This window comes from Lissotriton helveticus, chromosome 9 (assembly GCF_964261635.1).
Source record: "Lissotriton helveticus chromosome 9, aLisHel1.1, whole genome shotgun sequence".
NCBI lineage: Eukaryota > Metazoa > Chordata > Amphibia > Caudata > Salamandridae > Lissotriton > Lissotriton helveticus.
The window spans coordinates 277,577,661-277,604,577 of record NC_136070.1 but is presented as its reverse complement, the minus strand read 5'-3'; positions in this window follow the sequence as shown (position 1 = coordinate 277,604,577).

Below are 26,917 nucleotides of genomic sequence, written 5' to 3'. Positions count from 1 at the left end.
CACCTGGGGAGACAGACGTTTTCTAATGGCTACTCCAAGGCTCTGGAACTCCCTGCCATTAGCCATCAAAACCAGTCCCACTCTCATTGTTTTCCGCAGACTACTGAAAACCTGGCTATTTGATCAATGATTCTAACAGCGGGTCTCTTGTCCCAGGAAGCTTCTTATGCGCCGAGACACCTTCGGGTATTTGTGCGCAATACAAATCACGAAAACATAAACATAAACATAAACGTATCTTTCGCAGTTTCGCTTCCACCTTCTTACTATCTTTTATATCCATTTCTCTCTTTTTCTTGGTCAACCATGGTCTGACGATGGATAATATGCCCCATTCCCCCTCAAATAAGGGACGATTTCTGCTAGCACCGGCACAAGCTAACCCAGTATGATATTAGGAAAGATGAAAGGCCGGTGCTCTGAACAGGGATCAGGGTGTCCTGTTTGGGGGTGCAGCAGCTCATAAGGGGTGCTATGACACACCGAACACTTAAAACACCGGAACATCTCGTCTTTCCCAGGTTTTCTATAAGATTAAAAGAAACACAGCATTTCGTCCACAAGGCTTCCAATTTAATGAAATATGTCGAGTTTTAGAGGCAAAGCTACCTCTCGGGTGCCGGTGGAAGTTTATTCTGATTGTTGTTCTAAGTCACGCATCAGTATGACTAATAGAATATTTGAACACCAAATAGAATGTGAATCATACCGTGTATATTAAAATCAACTGCAGTCCCTTAGTGAATAACAAAAATGTATACATGTCAGTGCGGTTTGTTCACAGGTGTCCAGTCTGAGGAAAAGTCAAAGGAGTGAAAGTAGGGACAGGTTTTAGAAAAGTGTAGGTATATTATATGAGGGTGTACCAAACCACTTCACCACTGATGTGCTTCGGTGCCTTGTCAGTAGTATAAAGCACTATTTAAATACAATGACAGTGTAATTCAATATAATTTATAGTCGTGGGGATGTCTAAAGAAAGCAACATCTCCATGCTACAACATCATGTTCTCAAGGTGTTTACGTTCATATGATGGAAAATGATTATTAAACTGGATTGTATATCCCCGATTAAGGGTTTTATGCCTGCTACCCCCAGTACCAGCTACCATACCCTTTAAGGTCTCAGGAGCATTAATAACCCATAGAGCAGATAACAGTTTAAACATGCATTAGCACAGCTAATATGTTAATATGTATGGTGTTAGGTTCTAGCCTTTTTTCTTTTTCAATGCCTGTTTTGTTCTATCATGATCTTGCAAAACCTTATTGTTGGGGGGCAGCTGTAACCTCGATTTATAGAAAAAAATACAAAGACTACCTAAAGCTAAAAATGTTTTTGGTGTAAAAAAGCAAACATTGCCATTGTGTCCTTGACACTGAATGGAACTACTTTTTTGTGCAAATGTGGTGGCTGTGAAAGAGTAGAATGCCTTTACTCAGAGTGAAGTTAGCCAATGGCTGAAGTGGGATGACACTTTTGGGCCATACTGTATGCTGTAGTGGGCATAAGAAAAATTTGCATGACACAACAACAGACTACAATAAGTAAATGTACTACATACATAATTTTGATAAAATGAAAAGGTGCTAAAGCCAGACCTAAAAACTATCAAGCGCACCGCACCTTGGCATACCCAAGGGTATCTCAACTTACTTTATGCCAGAAAACGAGCAGATGGAATAAGTGCCCAATGATTAAATCATATGGAAAAAATTGTAGTTTCACCATGGTGTGAACTCGAGAGACAAATCTGTCTACATCTGTTCCACGTGTAAACTAGAAAAATCAGAAATATTTCTTGCCCACGGTCCAGGCAAGTGTTTATCACCTGGACCCGTCCCTGCACTCCTTAAAGCCATTTGTTAGAATCATTCTGATTGGTTACTTATATACATTCAATAAATACATTCAGAAAGGTCCATCCACACACTACCTATGAATCGTGCATGACAGCCATTTCGTGACTGCCTACTGACCATCTTCTGGCACTTAGAGATGCATTTTTTCATGATAAATGCAGGTATATATGTATCATAGAGTATAAAAAAAGCAATCTGTTAGACACATCTAAAAAGGGCAACGTGAAATCGCTTAAAGGTCTTTGATTCATCATTTCAAGACTTAAAGACCTCTGCAAAAAGCCACTGTGCTAAAATCACTTTTTTAGTCATTGGCTGACGCGGGAACGCAGCATGTTGTTATGCATGATGTGAATAGTAATGTGGAGGCTTAGCTGTTTTGCATGTCAATCAAGAAGACATCATTTTGCAAATGGAGTTGACAGCTTTGTGATGTTTCTAAATTAAAAAAGTATTACTTCGTGATTTAGTTTTCTGTTTTGTTTTCCTGGAAGGAGACATGGCATAATCATCCACCTTGGAGATGGGGACCAATTTTAGATGTGCTATGCTTTCCGTCATATACCGTTTTTAAATACTCAGCCATTAACTTAATTGACTATAACTCCTTCCATCGAGTTCTATTCTGGTTTCCTCCAAATCACATGTACTGTTCAGCTGATAAACGACATGTAAATCATGCAAGGAGTTCTGTGAAAACCAACCGCTGCATTAATAATTGTAATTATTTCCATGGAGCAAAGACCGCAAGAGGACGGGAAACATCCAATACAACACAGTATCCGTTACAACGCATGCCATTACATCGCATATCCCTCACTGAGCAGCACCTTCCCTGAGTAAAGCACCCGGCGGGGATAGAATAGTAATTTTCGTTGTAATGTTTTGCGTTGTAATGGCATGCATTGTAATGGTAGCTGCGTTGTATTAACCACGTTCCAAAGGTATGCGTTGTAATCGTTTTCATTGTAATATCATACATTCCCAAAGGAGTGATACAGGATTCCCCACCCCAGCCGCAACCAGCATGGCACATCAAGTGTAGACTTTGTGGGAATATCTGCAGCAGTCTTTCCCATAAAACAGCTCCTGCATCCACAGCAGGTGCCACTGAGAGGAAGAAACAGCAATAGCCAGTCAGGTGAGTAATGCTGGCAAGCTGGCCTCGCACCATCCACCAAATTCTAAACAAGGCAAGAAAGCAAGGGATGCAAGAAGTGGGTGGATAGGATATCTTCCACGTTTTGACAAATGCCCCTTTGCCACTAGCTTCTTCAGAGGGCTCTAGGGCAGGCCTCTCCAATGAGTCACTTGCGAGCTACTGGTGCCTTTCCAGCTACCTGTAAGCAGCTCTTATCTCTAGCACAGCTTACTCAATTGGAAGCCTGTGCTTGGATAATATATGTATACCAAAATTTAAAATCGTGTATTCAAGATGAAAATGTGTGTATCTTCAGAACCCCAGAGCTGATGTTTGAAGAAAATGTGTTGGATTCCCAGAATATATTTAAAGCTTAGTAATAGTTTTACCTTGGTGCCAGGGCAATTCAAGCTACAGGTATTATGTGTTACCTATGTACACCACTGGCAGCTCTCAAGTATAAAACAGTGGGGTTACTAAAGGGAATTATTAATGTATATAATGCTGGAACTGGACAGTCCGTTAAACATTATTGCTGGTTCAAAAGGGTAATTTTGTCTTGGCAATTGATAGCTGCCTTGGAGGGTGCCAGGTCTATGATGTACATGGAGTTCAATAGGTTACTGGAATAAAGGAGGAGAGGAGGTTGCTTTGTATTACCATGCAGCAGTGGTGGCAGAGAAGATAATCAAACACTCAGATGAAGACCATCTCTGGCAATCCTGCATTCTTGCTGGAAGCTCTCACATAGGGGCTTATTTACAAGCCCCTTGCGCTGCTGGCACGTCACTTTTCTTCATGTTAAAAGTGATGCACCGGCTGCGCAAGGGGCTTGTATATAAGCCCATAGTTTGGTATGCATAAGTGACAGGTTGCAGTTCACCTATGATGGGATGAGCTGTCCCTAATGCCTAAATGTGCAGAAAAAATTATAGAGCAAGGAGGGAGTTTCCCGGGAAGCAATAGTCATCCTGATGCTTGGCAGATTTACAGGGCAATCCAAAGAAACATAAAGCAGCAAAAATCTCCAGCAGCACTTTCATGACATAACACAATCCCAGAGATTAGGAACAGTGCTCGCTTTCGACAGCCTGCATTTGCAACATAATTTTACTCTGACCCAGGCCTTTCATATGCCTAACCATGAGCTGAAGGCCTCACCCTTAAAAATGAATTCAATGGCCTGCCTACATGTGATAACACTGATTTTAATAAATAACAGGACAGGCATAGTGTAGGACCTCATAATGTCATTTTTGCAGTGCTGCTGATGAGGTGAGAAGTCCCCAACATATTTAATACTCAAATAGTGGTACTTACTGTCCATTAGTTGGCAACATGGTATGTCTCTCTCTATTCATTGGGAGCATTGTTAGTCCTTATCTTTGTCATTGCTTTTTTGTTGGCTTATTGGGGTGGTTTACACGGCTGATGGAAGCTCATATTCTCCTTTTCCCAAAGTCTTGACCTTCGCTATCCTTTCTTTCATCTGCTGCTGCAGAATCTAAGTCTGACTTGTGCCGAAGGAAGCATAAATATATTTCTTTTTGCAGAGTTTTATATAGCATGAACTTGACCCGAATCGGGTATCAGAGCGCTTTACAGAGCACCACTTACGTTACATGAGGACACACATTCATTTTTGTTAGGCACGGGGAGATTAAGGGCCCGATGTAGGTAATCTTGATTTACCTACTCTTAAATACCGAATCATACCGATTCGGTATTTAAGAGTAGGTAAATGGGATGTAGGTAATTTCTATTTTTAAGTTACCGAATCGGTAAAATTCGGTAATTACCGAATCTGTATTTACCGATTCAGTAATTGCCATTGAATCCTATGGGCCTTGAGGCACTTTGACACCCTGTTGCACCCCTCAATTGTGCATGGGTGCACATGTTGCTGACATACATGCCCTTAGGGCATGTATGTCTGCAACATGGCACACATTTTGGATCACTGAAAGAATATCGACTACCAAAATATCGACTACCCAAAATATCGAGGAAAAAATATCTACAGCAAAAATATCGAGATTGTATGTACAAACAGGTAAGTACAAAAATATCGAGTACAAAATATCGTTTACAAAAATATAGTTGTAAAAAATATCGTATTTACTAAAAACAGTGTTAAATTAAATTAATATTAATAATTAATTACTAAAATATACTTAAAATTACTTAAATTAACTTATAATAATTAAATAATTAATGAAAGTTAAATAAATATTTTTTTATTTCATATTTATTAAACATATATATATAGTAATAAAATATAATAAAATAATACCCAAAAACTGAAAACTGACCCTGAACCCTAAAAATACCCCTTTACCCAAAGACTGAAAACTGACCCTGAACCCTAAAAATACCCCTTTACCCAAAAACTGAAAACTGACCCTGAACCCTAAAAATACCCCTTTACCCAAAAACTGAAAACTGACCCTGAACCCTAAAACTACCCCTTTACCCAAAAACTGAAAACTGACCCTGAACCCTAAAAATACCCCTTTACCCAAAAACTGAAAACTGACCCTGAACCCTAAAAATACCCCTTTACCCAAAAACCCAAAACTGACCCTGAACCCTAAAAATACCCCTTTACCCAAAAACCCAAAACTGACCCTGAACCCTAAAAATACCCCTTTACCCAAAAACCCAAAACTGACCCTGAACCCTAAAAATAAAAACGATATTACTTCACTTACCTTAAAAACGATATTACTTCACTTACCTTAAAAACGATATTTTGGCTGTCGATATTCTGTCCAGTCGATATTTTCTCCAAACGATATTTTGGAGTCGATATTATGTCCAAACGATATTTTGGAGTCGATATTATGTCTGTGTACCACAAATTTTAAAGCAAAAAAATGCTTTTGGAAGGGTTTTCATTATTTACCACCAACTTCTAGTTGGTGGTAAATAACAAATTCTTAAACCCTTGTAGCACTGATTACAGTGCTACCTACATGTTAAATTACAGATTCGGTAATTTTACCGATTCGGTATTTTACAGAATCTGTAAAATTACTGATTCTGTAATTTGACATGCCCCTACATCTCAATATACAAATACCGGTCGGAAACGGGCGAAAATCGGTATTTTCGGCCGTTTCCGACCGGTATTTGCCTACCTACATCGGGCCCTAAGTGATTTGCCCAGAATCACAGGATGTTTATCGTCATTACCGAGACTCGAACCCAGATCCCCAGGACCGAGGTCGAGCGCCCGAGCTGTTAGGCCAACTCCTCTCCCCAATCATGGATTCCTCCCGCAAAAAGCTGCTGGTTACTTGTCGGTTACTTGTCGGTGCCTCATGGCCACTCCTTGTACAAGTGAGCAAGGCCACTGCCAGCCTGTGTCAATGATGATGCTATCATGGAGTGGGCCTTATACTTATGCAGAAATCTATCTCTGCATAACTAATAAATGCAAGAAGGTTATTCCTTATGCATTTAGTTACTTCATTTATTTTTGCAAAAAGAGTGACATGGTGAGTGTCTAAATTGTTTTCACTGGATTCAGTGACTGCATAAATAAGTACTACAGTCAGCAAGCAGATGTTAGAGACTCACTAAGACCCCCAGCAAAATCCACAGCAAGGAGAAGAAATTCAATTCAATGGGCACCTTGTACGAAGTTCAATGATCTGGACTTTGCAGGCGACCTGGCCCTAGTCTCCCATACCCATCTGCAGATGCAAGAGTACACTGACAATGTGGCAGCCACATCAGCACAACTTGGCCTCAACCTCCTCAGGGGAAAAACCTGGATTCTGAAGGCTAACACAGCCAGCACAAATGTAGTCCCTCTTGCAAGCGATGCACAGGAAGAGGTTGAAGCCTTCACCTACCTGGGTAGTGTCATAGACAAGAAAGGTGGCACAGATGCTGGTGCCAAGGCAAATATCGGCAAAGTAAGGGCTGCCTTCACCAGCTCAACAAGATATGGAGCTTGAAGGACCTAACGCTGCAAACCAAGATTAGGCTTTGTAACACCAACATAAAATCAGTCCTTCTACATGGAGCAGAAATTTGGAGGACAACAGTGACCACCACCAACAAAGTCAAGACCTTCATCACCACCTATCTGAAGAAAATCCTCCAAGTCCGCTGGTCAAACATCATCAGCAACAATGACCTATGGCAGCAGATTTTTCAACTCCCTGCTCATTAAGAAATGCTGAAAAGAGGCTGGGGCTGGATAGGTCATGCCCTCTGCAGGCCTCCACCAGGCAAGCCTTTAAGGGAAAAGGTAAAGGGGAACGCCAAGAAATACCTGGCATCAAGGCCTTGAGGATAACTACACAGAGATCGGTTACATCTGAAGCAGTGGTTAATTTGTAAAAAAAATAAGTGCAGGTGCTCTCTTTAGGAGGTAGCTTGCACCAGCCCTCCTGCAGCTCCTGATAGCGCGGCACCGTCACCTAAAACGGAACCAACAACTAAACATGAAAGTGAGGAAAGGATATGACGTAATGGCCTGAGCTGCCAATTTCGGCACTGAGGAAGCAGGTTCAAGCTGCCATTAAACTACTACTGCTCTATTGCACCCCCCCCAACAAAGCCTCAAATCATGCTTTCAAGGGTTGGGCTTCCAGCTCGGCAGCTCATTGTCTCACAAGTGCAGGGCTGAGAGCAGGCCGTGGATGGGAGGAATGTGACTGCTCAAGCTACCTGCGCTTCACTTCCAGTGTTGCAATGGCCTATGTATGCCCGCATTGGATTGGCCATTCCGACTAGGCCATCGCAGCACCAAAACTGGAACTGCCATTGCGCCCACAAGAATTGCTTCAATCATTTAGGTCCGTTTTGTGCGCTAGGGCCAAGGGTGGGGTGATAAATAACACATTCTCAGTGGGGTGAACAGTACAACGTGAACTAGCGCCAACAAATGTTTGTCTTTGTGGTGTTCACCGGAGCAAAAAAATCATTATGCAGGAGTCACAAAGCTCAACAGCCCCCGAGCCCTGTACACAAACGCTTGTGCAGAGCCACAGCAAGAGGCTCATTTGGCAGCCCAACCTACGCCACAGGATGGGGGCGAACAGTAAAGACATTGCGTGGCTACTACTACTGTTTATTTAATTTAATTTACTGGAATACTGCTACATTTAGTACTAACGGTTACGTGGTGGGCTGGGCACACTGCCTTGGAGCCGTTATTAACTGATTTAGGCTGGCCTAGGCCTCGTGCTACACTGGCTGGCTGCCCTCTACGTCGTCGTGCGGCGGCCCCTGTCTTCACTGACGATGACTCGGGGTGGGTGTGGCAATTTGTATAAAACCTGCGCATGCTGCCACACAGCCCCTACCCCAGAACAACCAAATACAGCCCAATGCCCCAATCTCAATGTCCCGCCCACCGGCACAATAGTATACTAAACTAAAGGCTGAAGCACGGCTGCGGGCATCAATGCCATCATAATTGCTTTTTTAATCTTCTGTTCTGTCACTTGGCCGAATCAATGGCTCAGGTCTCAGGCTCTCACAGCTGCCGCAACACTTTTCTTCACCGGGACGTGGGAGCAGCCGGAGCAGAGTCGGGACTCTGGAGCAATCAAAAACCACACTCTGCGCCGAGTCAGTACTGAAGTGAGTTTTGCTTTATTATATATGTGAGTTATATTATTATATATAATATATATGTGACTAATACTTACTGGGTGCAGCAGACACATAGACCCGGCCCTGATAATTAAGTGCCGGTGCTAAGCACCGGAAAGCACCGGCACAAATTAAGCACTGATCTGAAGTCAGATTGAAAGAAAAGTCCAGGACGGAGATGGCTGGAGAGTCCTAGTTGATGCCTTATACCCTAGGAGGCGTAGGAGGCATAAGTAAGTAAGTAAAAAAACCCGAAAGAATGCCCTCTTAGCTCTGGCGTTTTCCTTTCCTGCTAGCAGATCATGTTTCAACAAGTCCTTCATTTCTGTAGGCTAAGCTTGAAGTTCAGAAGAGTTGTCATGACTACTTTATGAAAGATGAAATTCCAAGGTACAATTAACTACATAGGGTACCACTTTCAAATAAATCTGAATGTTGCAAAATCCCTGGCAACCAAGGGAACAGGGCCAGCCCAGAATGCACTTTCCAATCAGCCTATCCCTGGAGTGGTTAGATAAACAGCAGGTCTTGATGAAAGCCCAATCGAGTATCGAAAGGTCATTGTTATTACTGAGCAGTGCCTAAGGCTTTACTTGGACAGTGCAAGTAAGTTCTTCTCAAAATCTGCCCCAGTTCCATAATTGTAGTTACTTTATGTCAAACATTAATTATGTTAACAAGAACATCAATCGTGTACTTTGCGGAATGTAGGCTTGAAACGTTTTTTTTTTTTTATAATGTTACTTGATGCTGTGTGGAATTGGTCAGGTTGGGCTTGAGAACTGAACAGTTCCCTTTAATATGATGTGGAAGACAGGGGTGGATATTATCCCCCACTCTATTTAGTATTTTCTTAAATTAAAGAAAAAGTTCCAATTACAAGATCTAATGATTGTGATTCTTACAACACCTGTCCCTATTTACAAATAGTAGGGTACTTCATTTTCCCTGAATTGCGCTGTCCATGCATGGAATATATTAGAGGAGGTCACAAAATAATTAAAGTGTAAAGTCTTTGCCTTAAATGTAGTCAAGAAGAGGTCTAGGGTTTGGGGTAAAACTGATCTCCCCCATTGAGGTAAATGAGCTTCTCAAGTGGGGTATGGGGGAGTTCGATGGAGGAGCAGCGTACCAGTGAGAGCTTTGGCAGATGATGCAAAAGACTAAAACAGTGGTTTGAGCTCCCAGCAGCCACCTGGCATTTGAAGTACATGCAGGTAAGGCGAAGCCCTCACTTGTGGTGAAGGGTCTTTGCAGATTAAAAGGCAGCTGGGGTGAGCTTGCGGTGGTGGAGCAAAAGCATACAGAGGACCACACAATTTGCTGTCATCATATTCTCCCTGAGTGAAATGAAGCAGTGAAGCCTTTCTACAAGTACTCTCCATGATCAGCCGGTAGTTGGCAAAGTCGACGGCCATGTTGGAGAGCAGTAGAGGTTTCCACTAAGGTGCCCCAAATGGCAATGGGGACTGTACCCGAATAGACTCCATAAGATGTCTAACACATGGAAGAAAAAGACAAAATAGGAGGTCAATTGAAACTTTTTTCACTGAGGGATCCCTCTGGTAGATGCAACGATAACAATGTGGAGAACTTTCAGCCTGCATAAGGGATTTTTCAATGATACTACTGCCACAGCTCTAGTTCTGTTTTTCACCACAATTGTAGAGAGGACGAAAAACACCTATGCCCTAAAATTCCAGGGAGCGTGCATCCTGTAGGGGTGATTATGCAGGATAGAAAAATATGTCCAGGTCCATGCTAATAGGAATACTTTGGAGCAATACAGAAGTGCTGAACTGTGGTTGGCAGATGCTTGGAATTACTGGAGCTCAAACAAGGAATCTCTTCGAGCCCTATTTGGCCACATTCCTATCCGAGTGTACAGCAAAGGAACTGAAGATCCATCTAGAGGATCTGTAGACAGAAAGAGTTGCTACTGTTGGAGACTTCCTGCATCAGGCAAAGAGGAATTGGAGCCCAACACTAATGCTGACTTTAAGAGAGAAGGATTGAATCCTTAAGATAGTAGGATAAAATGACAAGATGCATCACAAAGGGAAAATCACATATTTTTTTCTGGAAACTGCCCTTCCTGAAGGGATGGTGAAGGGAGGAGTTTATGACACTTAGGAGAGAAGTTGAATTCAAAGTCGCCTAAATGAGGATGCTTAGCATGTTTGCATCAAAATGGGTGCTTGCAGTTTGCTAGAGTTCTTGCAGAAGACTGATACACAGATTCCTCCCCCTGAATTTCCTGTGATATGAATGTCAAATTGCTCTATTGAATGATTGTTAGAAATGCTTAGAAGGCATATTTGGCTGTTGTTCCTCCCCTGAGACCAGGTGCTCTGGAGCCCTTCCTGTGACTTTAGGGGACATGAGGACCACTAGTTGGGCTGAGACCGACTGGTATTGAGATCCACCTGCTGCCATGACCACAAAATGCCTAACATACATTTGTGGGTTTACAATATAAGGATTTTTTTTGATGCCTCACGCAGATTCCCTTTTTCTCTTTACCCATTTGTTCCTTTATATACCTTGTTTGGTCTTTCCCATTCCAAATGTTCACTCCCACTATCTCTATTTTGGATCACTTTGGACATGCAAAATTTGGTTTGGGATCGTCTTCCAATTTCAGGGTGTGATGGCTAGAAGGTAGGAGTTAATGGTTTATAAGTCCCAAGAACTCACTTAAGAATACTATGAAAAGGAGGTAATAGAGACTACTGACTTTTTACTCCGACACAGTTTATAAACTACTGTGAAACGTCTCCTAAAGCAGATATAAATAGTTTTTGTTTTGTAGCTATTATGGTTAACCCAGATAATCTTGTATGGATTGTCTTTCACCAACCCAATAACATCATAAATCGTAAAAGGTCTATTTTTGACTTGATAAGAAGGATCATCTTTCTAAGTCCACCTTAGCTAATGCTACTTATAGATTCAAACATAACTTTCACATTAATCAAAATATGTAGTTTTAGAGACATACTGAGCAAAAGACGTGATAGCAGCATGCTATGGTGCTGAGATATGGGACTTTAAGCCCTAAATGGTACTCATCATCATTGACAATACCTTTGTAAGACCTCTACGCTGACTTGGCCCTGGCATTCCTCCACACAGTTTCTTCATGTTTGATGACCACTAACACAAGTGAGCAATTTTATTCTAATGTTGTATGTCATGATAATGTATTTTTATGTGATGTGGTGCTGATTTTTTGTATATAAGATATGTATATGTGTTTTGTGAAGATTCGTCTGTTGCTGATTTGGAATTAATTGTACTTTTTATGTTATACATTACATGTGGTGTTTTAAACAATAATGTTGTGATTTATAGTGTGTGGTAGAATTCAGCGAAGGGGCAACAGACTTAGGCCTAGATTCATCAACCTAAATTGCCGTAATTGTGATCGCAATAGCTGTTTCGCAGCTATTGCGATCGCAATTACGGCTCCCACAATTCATCAAGCAAAATTACACTAAATTGCGAATTCGCAAAACTAAATTCGCAGAATAAATGTGGAACCCCCATAGCGAATCGGTAACCGCGAATTCCCACGAATACTGCGCATTAACTTGCGAATTCACAAATAAATCGCAAATCCAATTCATCAAACATCGCAAATTGCGAAAAACCACAAACTCGCTAAATGCGAGTCACAAATTAAGGAGAAGTCAAACCAGGTGGTAACCATGAAGTTCAATTAGAAAAAAAAATAATAAAATTTCAAACAGGAAAAATGGGCAGAGCACAACAAACACACTTAAGGAGACACAATAGGAGCATGATGACTTTCACAATACCAGGTCTATACATCGTGGCAAGGCGGCTGAGGCACCAGGCTGCAGCCCGGTACCAACGCAGGATCCAGGAGCGCATCTTCCGGCTGCGGATAACACTCCTGGATCAGACTGAAGAGGAGATATACTCCAAATACAGGCTGAATGGGGCAATGATAACCAAGCTCATCCGAGACCTTGAGCCCCTGATGCAGCACCCAACAAGGATGACCAATGCTGTGCCCACCCATGTCCAGGTCCTGTGCTTCCTGCACCTCCTGGCCTCCGGAAGCTTCCAGGGGATAGTTGCAGTTGCAGGGGGGATCTCCCAGAGCACACGTACACGCTGCCTACGGAGTTTCCTGGACGCCATGCTGACCCGGATACACCATTACATAACCTTCCCAACCACCCAACAGGACTTAAATCAAACAAAGCTACACTTCTATTACATTGTGCAATTCCCCCATGTAATTGGATGCATTGACTGTACCCACATCCACATCTGCCCACCCACTGAGGCAGAATACATGTACCGGAACCGCAAGTCCTACCACTCACTCAACATACAGATGGTCTGCAACGCAAAGACAGTCATCACCGACATAGTGGCCCAATACCCGGGGAGCACGCATGATTCTTTCATATTCAGGCACAGCGGCATACACACCCGCTTGGCCAGAGGTGACTTTGGTGAAGGACACCTCCTAGGTAAGTACACATGCCCACATACAGTAAGTCAAGCCCATGTAGCTGCACATGACAGGCACTGACCCTCTGCTCCTTTCCTTCAGGTGACAGCACCTATGGCCTCCGTGAGTACCTCCTCACCCCATACCTCAACCCTGCCTCACCACAGGAATGGCGTTACAATGCTGCGCACATTCACACCAGGAATGTCACTGAACGGACATTTGGGATGTTAAAGAGCCGATTCCGCATCCTACATAAGACTGGTGGGGCCCTCAAATACCAGCCTGAGGTCTGCTGCCGCATTGTGGCCGTGTGTGCCATACTCCACAATATTGCTATCAAGAGGAGGATACCTGTGGAGATCTCTGGCAGTGAGTCAGAGGGGGACAACCGCCCACCCGCACATGTGCTTCATGCACGCGGGGAGAATCCCGCTGAAGGACACAGGTGCCGCAACAACATCACACTGAATTATTTCTAGTGCACCCATACCCCTCACACAACACTGCATCATGCATGCCAAATGAAATAATGACATGAGTTGGATTTGCGTTTGAAATAAATTCTTATAATTATGTAAACAGGATCTTTCATTTACTTTTTGTGTTCAGAAAACATGAAAACTGTATTACGTCATACAGCCCCATGATTGCGAAGCAGGCGTGCTTGTTACTTCAGCATGGCACTGCTGCTAATGGTCAGTCAATCACTGGCGCCTCCGGCCAGATGCGCCCTGTCGCCTCTCCACATCCACCTTGCCAGTATCGGGCCGTGATGCTGCACTGGGCCTGGTACTGCGGCGTCGTTCTTGTACCACCGGCAGAGACAGGCTGCTCAGACTGGATGTGCTCTCACTGGCATCATCACCCCACTCCCCTTTGCATAGGCAAGGCCACACACCTGTTGGTTTTGGACAGCGGTTGTGACCTGTTCCAACACCCTAGCAACATCCTGGTAGCATTGCACCATTTGGATTTGCATTGCCAGGGACCGGCGTGACAGTTGGGATGTTGCATTCCCAATCAGGTGGTTTGACCTGGTATATGCTGATAGCCGGGTCAACAGCTGGTGGTGGCGGCAGCGGGTGATGTCCTGCTGTGACACCATGATTTGGCTGTTCTCCCTCACTGCTGCGTTAACACCTGCACGCTTTCGGTGAGCTGGCTCACATTGCGCGCAGTCTTGTAAAGCTGCAGCTGTATGGCTGCCATGTGCCGTTCCTGCTTTTGGTGGACAGCTAGCATCCAGCGTTCAATACCAAGCCCTGGATCGTGGGCATGTTGCCCCCTGTCAGCTCGTGTTGCCACGTTGCGCTGCTGCCTCATCCTGCCGCTTGACTGCGACCGCACAGTGCTGTGTGCCGTGTCTGCCTCCTGGGTGGTGGTGTGGCCTGTTCCACTGCCATGTGTGACGCATGGGGTGGTTGCTCTCCTCCTGTGGCTGCAGGGGTGGTCCTGTCCGCATGGGGAGGTGGTGGTACTGGTGCAGGTGTGTGTGACGGTCCAGGTCGTGGGGCAGGATGGCTCTCTCCCTCGGTGTCCTCTGGGTCAATTTGGGGTGCCTCGCTGTCTGTGCTCTGTGGTTCTGCAGCACCTGTGATATAAATGGGTGCATGAATAATAATATGAATCTTGCACATGGGATATTGCAACATGCATGCAGGCTTGCATTCCCTGACTGGCTTTAGGGACATGTTTCACTTGACAGGTCTGGCTGTGTGCGGCTATCAGGGAACTATTATCACACTACAGGTCCCACAATGCAATATGGCGTTTCTGATGTGCATGGCCTGCATTACTGGGGTTATCAAATGGCTAGCTCTGGGGGCATGGGCATTGTTAGGGGACGGGGTCGCAGTTGCAAGGCTCTTACCTTAGGATTGTTGTGTGGGTCGGGAGGTGTCCAGCCGAGTGACCCCCACGCAGGCTGCAGGGTTGATGGTGTCCTCAACTAGGTCTTCAAGTGGTGTGTTGGCCGTAACTGTGGGTCTCCTCCTCCCGTGGCATGTTGCTCCCCCACCCTCTCTGCTATGCGCTCTTTGGCACGGCCTCTGAGGTCATACCACCTCTTCTTCAGCTCATCAATTGAGCACTGGGTCACTCCTACAGAGTTTACCTTTGCCCTGATGCGCTGCCAAATAAGCCTCTTGTCTGCTTCAGGCACCTTCCTGGATTGCTTCCCAAAAAGCCTATCATGGTCCCTGCTGACTCCCTCAATAAGGAACTCCAGCTCCTGTTCTGAAAATTAAATTTTTCTTTTTCTGCCAGTTGCACTGCTTCCTGCTGCATCCTGGGACATTCTGGAGTTGGATGTACGTCCTGTTGTGAGGCTGCAGGGTGTGTCTGAAAGAGCTCAGTGCTGTGCCTCTTCCTCTCTCAAGCTCTGTGTTCAGAATGAGTGAGGGAACTGCCTACTTCCTGGTTGTGATGTCATCATTGTGTTCGAAATGCGACTTCCCATTTTTGCGATCTCGCAATTTGCGAGATCACAATTTGCGATTTCGGTAATTGCGAAAATGCTATTTCAACATGGGAAACAGGCGATTCCGCGATTTTATAAGGATTTAGTGAAATTCACATTCGGCGATTGCGGCCGACTGCGAATCGTATTTTTGAATCGCTTTTATTGATGCATCCCATTCTGAGATTTCTAATTTGCGATTCGGTATTTTTCGCAAATTAGAATTCGCAGAATCAGGGCTTGATGCATCTGGGGGTTGATATGCTAATTCTCTCTTGACATCATTCATTATGAGTCCTATGCTTTATAAAACAATCAGAAGGTGTATTTAGGCCTGATGTAGATATGTTATGTATTAGGCAGAGAGGAATCTTCAGCTTCATGAGAAAATTGTTCATGCCAACTGAGCTGCAAACATTCCTAGTGAAGACCAGTGGCTCCTCAGAGCCAGAAAGTCTTGAAGCACAGAAACAACCAGCCTTTTCATTTGTGGCCTAAAAGTCACCTACAGTTTTGACCACCATTGTCAAAACACCTCAAGAGAAGAGGTTTCTCTTAGGAGATATGAAGTCATTTTTGTAGTAAATGTCATGTAGCACATCCCTCTAAATATTTTACTTATGAATGGAGTTTGGTCCTATTGATCTAAAAACTAGGCATTTCTTTTCTATAAAGCTGCCCCTAGTCCTGCTCAATCTGAGCCTTAACAAAACTTAGGGGCACATTATGATGGCGGGTGGACATCAGCCCGCCATCATAACGGTGATGGGGCCCCCGCCAGACATGTGGCGTTCCCACCAGCCCAATTAGGATGTGCCTGCCATACTGGCGGGTGCATCCTGGACTTTCAACATTGCTGGCGGTGCTGCTGGCTGCAGCGCCGTCCGCAATGTTGAAAGTGCTTGCACTGCATTTCACTGCACTGAGTAGGAAGGCACCACGCGGTGCCTGCTACTTGGTGCATGGGAATGCAGGGAGTACCATGGGTACCCCCCAGTGCATTAACACCGCCCAAACAAGGGGGGCCTATAACAGGCCCCCAAACCCAATACCCACATCCTTTTATGGTGGACAGTGCCTGCTAGGCACCACCACCATTTTAGTGGCCTTCCTCCACCCGCCAGGCAATCATAATGATTGCCACCGGTGGACGGACTTTGCGTCTGCCGTGATACCCACCGCCATCCTAATATGGAGGGGGTAAATCTCATTGGGATGGCAGAACCATAGCCACCGACGGCCAAAAATCTTTCTCAATGTTAATATGTAAGAAGAGATCTTCCCACCCATTTGTGGATTTACGGTCAGGTCACTATCAATGATGACTCAGAGATTTTTGGCTTAATGCTTAGGAGCAGGAGTCTGTCCCAGTTCCACAGGTAAATATAAATGGCTCCATAAGATGTCTGTATTTTGTAGAATTACAATTTTGGTTTTATCAGAATTGTGTTTCAATTGGTTTTTGGCCATCCACTCCCAGATGTATCACAAAGCTGTTTAAAGGTTTTCCTGGGAGGCAATAGAATTCTCCAGCTGGGAAAGAATCTGGGAGTCATCCACATAGTTGTATAAATGCAGTTTCTATTTCCAAGTTCTTTAATGAGAGGCTTCACATAAAAGTTAAAGAGAATGGGGGAAATTGATCAAGGACGGGAGACAGCCATGACAACGCGGGCTTTACACTGCGCTGCCATTACGACGCTGCCATCACAACGCAAGTCGTTACAATGACTTGCGCTGGAGGGGACTCTTGGTAAAGAAAATAGTTTTATTTTCTATTCCAACACCTACCCTACTGTTACGTGGGCTGGAGTTGGAATAGAAAATTAAACTATTCCACAATCCAGCGCCTACAGCGCAAGTCGTTGTAATGACTTGCGTTGTAATGGATGCGTCGTAATGGCAGCGCGTTGTCATGACATACATCCTCAAGGACTGCCTTAGCTTTAAATGAGCCAAGATTAACAACGTGGGTATGGTTCTTAAGGAAGGAATAAAACCATTTTAAAGTAGAGCCTTTTACGCCACCATCTTCCACATGATCGAACAAGATTTTATAGTTGATCGTTTCACAAGCAGTAGAAAGCATCCAACAGGACCAAGGCTACTATGTGTAAAATGTCACATGCAACACACATATCATCAAGAACAGAGAGCATAACCGACTGAGTACTACGTACTGACAGAAAGCCTGCATGAAGGGGGTCAAGAATATTAGTTGACTGAAAATGGTGACATAATTCATGAGCTCCATGCACTTCTAACACTTTAGAAGAAAATGGTAATGAAGAACCGGGCCTAGAAGGGCCTGGCGGCGCAGGGCACGCCTGAAATCTCCGAGTTCACCTGCCTTGTTGTACAGAGACATGGAATACTCTGTTAGCGTAGAAAAACAAATTTATTAGCTGCAGCTATGCACAGTTGTCCCTGAAGTACACCAATAGTAGGTTCTCAGGAGACTGCCCCTTCACTCCGTGGCTCACACTCTTTTATAACCATATATAACCACAGAAAAATTCTCCCCATGCACCAAATATTAGCCAATAGATAAACATTCAAAACAAGACACCATGTGACCAGAATGTCCCCCTTGAGTCGTGTTCTTGCCCAACCCCATACGTCAATCAATGACAGCACCTATAGGTCAATCAGTAATGGCAGAACGTGTTTGTGTGCTCCAAAGGGCAACTTGAGAAATAGGATAATGCAGGGAAAAAATACCGAAGGCCAACAGATAAGATAGGGCAGGGAAAGAATACTGAAGGCCAACAGATAGTTGGGACAAGGATTAGTCAGTCTAGACAAGGATAAGTTAGTTTGGCTAGTTCCAGGAATTGGCTTCACAACAAGGAAGGGGGGGGTTATTTGACAAGTAGCAGTACAAAGGGCAAAACACTTGGTTTGCCAAGCTGCCTGAGTGAGGGCAACACAAAATGGCGACGGAATACAAAATGGAGTCAAAACTGAATTACCTCAGACCCTCCTTTTGCCATTACCCAGGCAAAACACAGACTCACGTTAATCTGAGTCAATATTAATAGCCATGAGGTCGTCAATCTGTTGCTGCAACATCATTTTCGTATTTTCTGCCTTCTGTGAGGCAGGTCTTGGGACACACAGGGTGGCACAAAGGCCGCAGATAGCTGCACCACATTGTAGACAGAGGCAACATGAAAAGATAATAGCCAAAGTCACTCCAATGAAAGTCAGTACCTTCCATCCCCATGTGGACAATAATCCCCAGAACCATCCTGTCAAAGACCAGTTTCCTTCGTCCTGGTGAATGGACTCAGCGATCAGGTGCAATTTAGAGATGGCCTGGTATACTGTAGGGGCGTTGTCAGGTATGTAAATGCAACATCTGGATCCAATCAATTTACATACCCCACCACGGTCCGCTAAAATGATATCTAAATCCATTCTGTTCTGTAATGTCATAAGGCGGTCCGCCTGAAGCTCGGCTGTGAGGTTACTCATTGCCCCCACAGTTTCATCTATTGTTGCCTCAACAACTCGAACAAGATGCCTTATGTTTCTGCTATTGGCCATAGGGCCCCAGAATTGGAGGAACCCTTTGAAAAGGTTGCCTCCCTCTTGTCCTGCTGTATCTCTCTGGATCAATGACGCCTCTCCTGTACCTATTTCTGTGATGTCCTGAAGGGGCGGTATATGTCGGAGGGAGGAGAAAAGCCACGTAACATGACCCTGAGAAATTAGTTGGTAACCATGTATAGGCCCTGTCATGGCAAACGAAATATGTTCCCTGAGATGCCACTACCGGTGGAGAAGTCTGGGATGCATAGGTATATGTTTGTGCACAAGAGCTCTTTCCCAATTGGGCCTTAGCATTCTGACCATTTCCTTTGAGACACAGGTGGCCTCGGTGGGGTACAGTCCATATGGGTGGGGATCTCTTTCGTCTGGCCCTATCCGTAAGGCTAGTAACGTAATGGGTCACGTTCCAGCCAATGTATGCCCGTCATTCGTCGGCGGGGAACTCATTAATTTTACTATAATGCTTAGACATAGCCACCATTCCCTTCGCCAGAGGGTCATGGCTAACATCAACCCCACCCCCATATGGACCAACAGGGTGCCGGGGTTGGTTCTCGTAAACATTAGAGAACATAGATGTATAAGCCCAAGCGGACCCCTTCAGGGAAAAAGGGAAAACTAAATATGGCATCCCTTTATCCGTAGTATGGGGCAAGAGTCCACAAACCCACCAATCAGTGGTGTTGACTACCAATTGATGTTGGTGCAACAATTGAATGAATGAATTTTTGAAATACTCCATTCTCCTACTTTGCTCATGTTCTGGTAATGTATGTAACTGGTGCGGGGAGGCATGGGTAAATGCTGGGAGGTAGGTGTAGGTGTCTGTTGCACAGTATGAATAATCCAACCCACACAAGCCAATATAATACATAAAAAGATCAAAATACACAATGTTATACCACATCTATTATATAATAATTTGCAATATTTCTTCTTCATTTTATCCTTCTTATCATTTCTCTTTAGTATAGCAGAATCCATCCTCTAAATGTTGCTCTTGGCAGTCTTCCTTCTTCACTCAGCTGTGATTATCAGCCGTCCTTTGACACTGCAAGTCCCGCAGGCCTATTGCCACTACTCGGGTCACAAACTAAGACTCTTACCACGACCCTGCAACCTAATTGGATGGTCAGTGTCACTGAAAAGCGCAACCAAAAGAAAAACTTCTCAATTGTCTTTAGCTACTCTTGGCCTCAAGTTGTATCTAGTTTTATTCGGCACAGTCTGATCCTGAAAAAATGTCTCTGGATTGGTTGTGTTCAACCTGAGATGTGATGGTACAGCTTCCTGCAGAACGTCATCATCCTCTTTCTCAGATTGAGTCCAATTTAGGTGTGCATCACTGAAAGGTACAAATCGGGAACCCTTTCACCTTCAAAATCGCCAATACCTTCATGGACCCACTGGTCGTAAGGCAAGGGTAAGGGTACCTTTTTACAATGCACACCGTGGATCCAACTTTTCCTGCCGACCACCTTCACAGCTGTGCGTGTTGTCAGCAGTACTTGACGGGGCTCTCTCCAGCGAGACTCCAAGTTCTTCGTTCTCTGGAAATTCTTCACGCACACCTAATCGCCGGGGTGTATGGTATGACCAGGATCAGTGGAAGCCTGAGGCAAGGCGTCTTGTTCCTGTTGGTGAAGAACACGCAATTTATTGGTGAGGTCATGTAAATAATCAATCAACAATGGAAGCTCTATATCGGAATACTTCTTTTGCCTTGGGACTCCCCAGACATTTGCTGGGCATCCAAACACAACCTCGTAGGGACTGAGACCCATACGGGAATGGACAGTTGTTCGAGTAGACAAAAGGGCCAAGGGTAAAGCATTGGGCCAGGCAAGACCCGTGCTGGCCTGTATCTTCGCGAGCTTGAGCTTAAGAGTACCATTATAGCATTCCACCAAACCTGCTGACTGAGGGTGGTTTGCCGCATGAAATTTCTGTCTGACACCAAGACCTGCACACACTTTCTGCATTATCTGACCCACAAATTCACTTCCATTATCACTCCAGAGAATTTGAGGAAAGCCAAACCTCGGGAAAAACTCCTTCAGAAGTATTTTAGCCGTAGATAGAGCAGTATTGTCCTTTAGGGGGTAGGCCTCTATCCATCTAGAAAAGGCACACACCACCACAAGGACATACTTTAGATTGTTACATCGCTCCATGTGAATGTAATCAATTTGCAACACCTCAAAAGGGTACGTTGGAGGAGCAAAATGGCCTGCTGGGGTTGGTGTTCCCTTCCCTGGATTGTGCATCAAGCAAACAATACAGTGCTTAACCAGATTATCTGCACATTTAGGGATTCTCGCATTCTGCCACACAGGGGCCAAAAGTTTACATATCCCTTTAGCACTAATGTGGGCTGGACCATGTGCCATGGTAACTACTGGAAGCACATAGGCGTCTGGTAACAGCCAGCACTGATGTTCCGACAATTCTGTCCAACACCCTGTCGCGTCCAACATTCCTGTACCCTCTCTCCACTTATTCAGTTCTTTCTCTGTAGCCTCTCCCTGGATAATTTTTCAACTTTCTATTGTGTCCTCACACATCCCTCCTTGTCTGACCCATCTAGCAGGGCTCGCAACATACATGCGGCTTGTAACGTCTCTGGCTGTCTCTTTCGCTATCTAATCCGCAAAAGCATTTCCTTGACCCACTTCATCATTAATCCTCTTATGCGCACTACATTTAACAATTGCTATCTGAGTGGGCAAGGTAAGTGATTCGAGAAGGTCATTTACCAACTAGCTGTGCTGTATCTTAGTGCCGTGGGAGGTGAAAAACCCTCTTTCCTTCCACAGACGGCCAAAACTGTGGGCCACTCCAAATGCATACTGGCTATCAGTGTACACATTCACTCTTTTTCCTTCAGCCAATACACAAGCTCTAGTCAGAGCTATCAATTCAGCTGCCTGGGCTGACTTGTGCCTAATGCGTACTGTTTCCACAATTGTGTACAAAGTAGTGACTGCATAGGCCGAAGTCGTCTCACCATTTGGGAGCTTGAAACAGGAACCATCCACCCATAGGATCCCATCCGGTTCCAGGAGTGGAGTGTCCTTTAGATCGACTCTACCTTTTGTCTCCTCCTCTGTATGGAGGAAACAATCATGCTGTTCCTGAGTACCTGTTTCTACTGGGATCGGTAACAGCGTGGCTGGGTTTAGGGTATTGCATCGTTTGATATGTACGTGGCTGGCCAAGAGCGTCAGCTTGTACCCTGACAAGCGGGCACTCATAAGGTGCTGAGTCTTTGTTCTATTTAGGAGGGTATCTACTGCATGTGGTACAATGACAATAAGAGTATTATCCAATACCAATCCAGCAGACTGGCGAATGGAAACTGCTGCTGTGGCTTTCAGACAACTAGGTAACGCCTTGGCCACTGGGTCTAATGTGGCCGAAAAATAGGCACATGGGCGCTGCTTGTCTCCAAATTGTTGCGTTAAAACTGACGATGCGCAACCTTCTCTCTCGTGAACGTAGAGTGTGAAAGGCTTACTGTAATCAGGAGTACCTAACACAGGAGCAGAGCATAAAGAAGTACGTAAGTGAGTGAAACTTTTCTGACATTCCGCAGTCCAAGGGAGAAGTTGGGGTGTATCTTTGAGAGTGAGTGCCAACAGAGGTTTTGCTAGCAAAGAAAAAATTGGAATCCACTGCCTACAATAAGAGGTAATGCCCAAAAAGGCACACACCTCCCTTTGTGTACATGGTACAGACATTTGAGCCATTGCTTGGATACGTTCTGGGGTCAAACGCCGACCCTCCTTCGACAAGAGATGACCTAAGTAGGTAAACTCTTGGCGACAATAATGCAATTTAGAGGGTGAAACCTTGTGATAAAGGTCAGACAAGTGACGTAACCGTGAAATAGTAACCTGTTTACAAATGTCCTCAGAATCAGCAGCAACCAACAGATCATCTACGTATTGAATAAGGGTGGCACCTGGGGGCAAAGTGAAAGCATCGAGCTGAGTTTTCATAGCTTGACTACAAATGGAGAGACTCTCACAATAGCCTTGAGGCGCACGCTTGAACCGGAAGCTTCGGCCACCTAAAGAGAAGCCGAAAATATCCCTACTTTCCTCAGCAATGGGAATGCTGAAGAAAGCATTCTTGAGGTCAATAACAGAAAACCAAGCTGCTGAAGCAGGTATCATTGTCAATAGGGCAGTGATATCTGGAACTACAGGGAATTGGGGTACAACAATCTTGTTGACCTCCTGGAGGTCAATCACAAAACGATAAACGGGTGGCTGAGAAGAGTAGGACGTTTAAGAACAGGTAAAACAGGACTATTGCATACATTTCCCCTTGTCTCCTCAACCACGTCTTTCTGAACCAAATCATAAATAATAGCCAAGAGAGCTCTTTCACCATCACAGGAAATCTTATACTGGGGAATGCGAGGTAACTTAACATTGGATTTGAGAGTGACGATGTAGGGCGGAATCTGCAGGAGACCTACATCATTGGGGCCTGTAGCCCAGAGGGTGGCAGGAAGAGAGCGCAATTCAGGGGGGAGTTGGTCTTTAGACAAATACGCCAGGGAAATCAATTTCTTACCTAAAGTGAGGTGTACACCAGAAGGGGAACAATGCAATGTTGCCTACAGTCTTTTTAATAAGTCCAAACCTAACAAATTTTCACCATAACCAGTTGTTAAAATAAGCGGAGCCTCCAAATCATAAGGACCTATTGAGATGGGCAGAGGACAAGAAACTGGGTTATGAACTGGGGCGCCAGAAAATCCTACAGAAACATTTGTTAAGCCAGACAAAGGTGCCCGAGGGAGTTTAGAGTGGATGATAGAACTCTTCGTTGCACCAGTGTCCAATAGAAACGGCTCTGAAACACCTAGTGCAATGACTTCAATATAAGGCCCCTTTTGGTCCACTGGAACTGATATGACTCCCTCACTTTGTCTATGGCTGTCCTAGCTAGTATGAAAACATTGACTCTCATCCTTGGTATAATAATCATCATTGTAATAATGGACAGACTGAGCATTCTGCTGATCAAAATAATTCATAGAGTTTTGAGGGGGAAAGGAACGCTGGTCTTGAGATGATGTACCTCGCTCCCTACCCCTGGGTGTTGACTGGTAGCCACCTCGGCCTCGCGGCCCAGGCATACCACCAGCACGCTGCAACAAAACCGGGCAACTATTCTTGAAGTGACCTTCCTCCTTACAATAAGCGCATTGATTTGGACCCAGTGGGGGCCGGGGAACAAAGGGCTCAGGTGTTTGTAACAGCTTCTGGAATTGGGGAAGCGGCTGGAACTGGCGCTGAGCAGGACGAGGGGGATAAACCTGTTGCAAAAGAACTTTTGTTTTTAATTCCTTCGTTTTTTATCAAAATTGTCCTTTTCTTCTTTATCCCTATTTCCATAATACTGAGCAGTAGCCAATATCTGAGCAGAAGAAGAAACGGCCCATGAACTTTCGGTATCCTTCAGTGTATTAGAAAGTTCGGGGAGCAAATTAAACACAAATTTATCTACAAACAATCGTTGGCCACCTTCCGTGCTCATATCCTGACCACTGTGATCAAGAAACATCTCCTCAAATCGAGTAAAGAAGTCAGAAACGCTTTCATCTTTGTTTTGCTTACAGGCAGCTAACTTATCCCAATTAACTCGCAGAGGGGGCAGTATAGTTTTCATCAAAGCAATGATCCTAGCGGGAAGGTCTGCAATTAAAGCATCAGGTTTAGCACCACCCACTTGGAGTCCATCTGCAGCAAGGATAGCAGCCCAATCACCCCCCAATTCTTGAGCATGGTCTTTTTTCCGAAATCTAGCCCATAATGGTTGTGGGACCACATTTCCCATCAACATGTCTATATCGGCTAAATTCATAATGCATGCATCAACAGTCTGGGATAGCTCTTTGTAATAACCAGAAGGATTTTATGGGGGTCTGGTAAGGATTGTTTGAGGGCCAGAACCTCAGATCTTTTCCAAGGAACATGTACCCATACACGTTGAAAGTGAGCGGGTATAGGGGGATTAGCGCCCTGGGCTGCGACCGCATCTCTCCATACCGGGGGAACCTCTCTCATAGGATAGTGTTTCATTTTCCTTTTAACAGAAAGATCGGGTCAGACAGAGACCGGTAGGTAAACATTGTTCTAAAGGTGACAAGTATCCTTACAGCATCCTCAACCTCAGCACCCACAATTATCCCTTTGTTAAAGTCAGCCTGAACATCTAGCAGACCCTGGGAAGCTAATCCTAATCCCATGTCCTCCCACTCTTGTTCAAGAATGACACACATAATATCAAAAACATGTCTTGGCGTTGGCGCATCCCACTGCTGGAAAGAATCCATGATATCTTGTATACCATACTGGGGACCATTCATTGCGGGCAAGGAGTTCTAACGCATCTCGCTCTTCGGGACCTGGGAGCTGACTACGGGTCTGCCTACGAGGAAGAACAGGAGTCATGTTGAACGACCCAAAGAAAGGGGACAAAAAGCCAGAAACGGTGTCAACCATCCGCTTACGAACTGAGGGCGAATTCGACATCAGGACAGGGGAAAAGGTATTAGCCGGGGCAGAAGAGGGGAAAGAAGAGGGGGTGACAGGAATAAAGGGAGTTTGAGGCAAAGGAGTCTGAGGCAAAGGAGGTGGCGGGATTGGCATTACCGGAAGGGGCAGTGGCAGAGGTGCGGGGACCGGCTGGGGAACAACAAGTGGCTGAGCGGGTGGCAATAGTAGGGGTGCATTAGCACCCGGTGCATAGGGCGGGGGTAATCTCCAAAGGTGGGACATTAAAGGATCCTTTTCGGGGTCAACATCTTTGTCTGCAGGGGGAGTTGGCAACACCGGATAACACTTATCTATTGCCATACGATGTTGTCTATCTGAGACCTCAATCGCATAATCAGTCTCATTGTCTTTGAACTGCTGGGCAGCCTGTATAACAGTCATGCCCTTTTCCTTCCTATCTCTTTTAATTTGTTTAATTTCTTTCTGTTTGGCTTCCTTGTGCCAAAGGCGAAAGGAGTGAAACATAGCCGGCTGGGCTTTTCTCTTAAACAATGTAGCTTCCAAATTATCTAATATATCAGGCTCAAAACTACCATTCTGTGGCCACTGCAAAACACCATCTTTTCTCGTATAACTGACCCATACTTCATTAAAGGTGATGGGGCCTACACCATGTTTAGAATAAAGCTCATAGGTGGGAGTTCCAGCCAGAGGAATTGGACAAGAGTCCTCCAGTCGGGAATCCCTATCACAACAACAACAACACCATTTTTTAAACTTACTGAAACCAGGTATCATTATTTCACTGGCCCCTTTACAAACATCAAGGGGTTAATCAATCAACACAGCACAAATGTACTCACCCCTTAGCTTCGGCTTTTGCAAGAGCCGAATTAAAAATCAAAAACAAAGAAGTGGGAGCTACCTACTATTACCTAAACAAATGTTCTCTTACGCCAACAGAGGTCCGTCTAACGTCTCGCAATACCAGTCATCACCAAAGGGACCAAGGCAGGGCGGCAGTCAGGGCAGCAGTCACCAGCAGCCGTTGGAAAAGAGAAGCTGCGCTGCAAAGACCTTCGGTCCTCTTTTGACATGCAGGGGTCAATCATGTGGTGCGCTTCCTCCAGAATTTCCTTGCGGGGCTCCGCTCGATCCTTGGGCTCGACCGCTACCTCTAAAGCCGCCCCACGTTGGGCGCCAGTTGAAGAACCGGGCCTAGAAGGGCCTGGCGGCGCAGGACACACCTGAAATCTCCGAGTTCACCTGCTTTGTTGTAC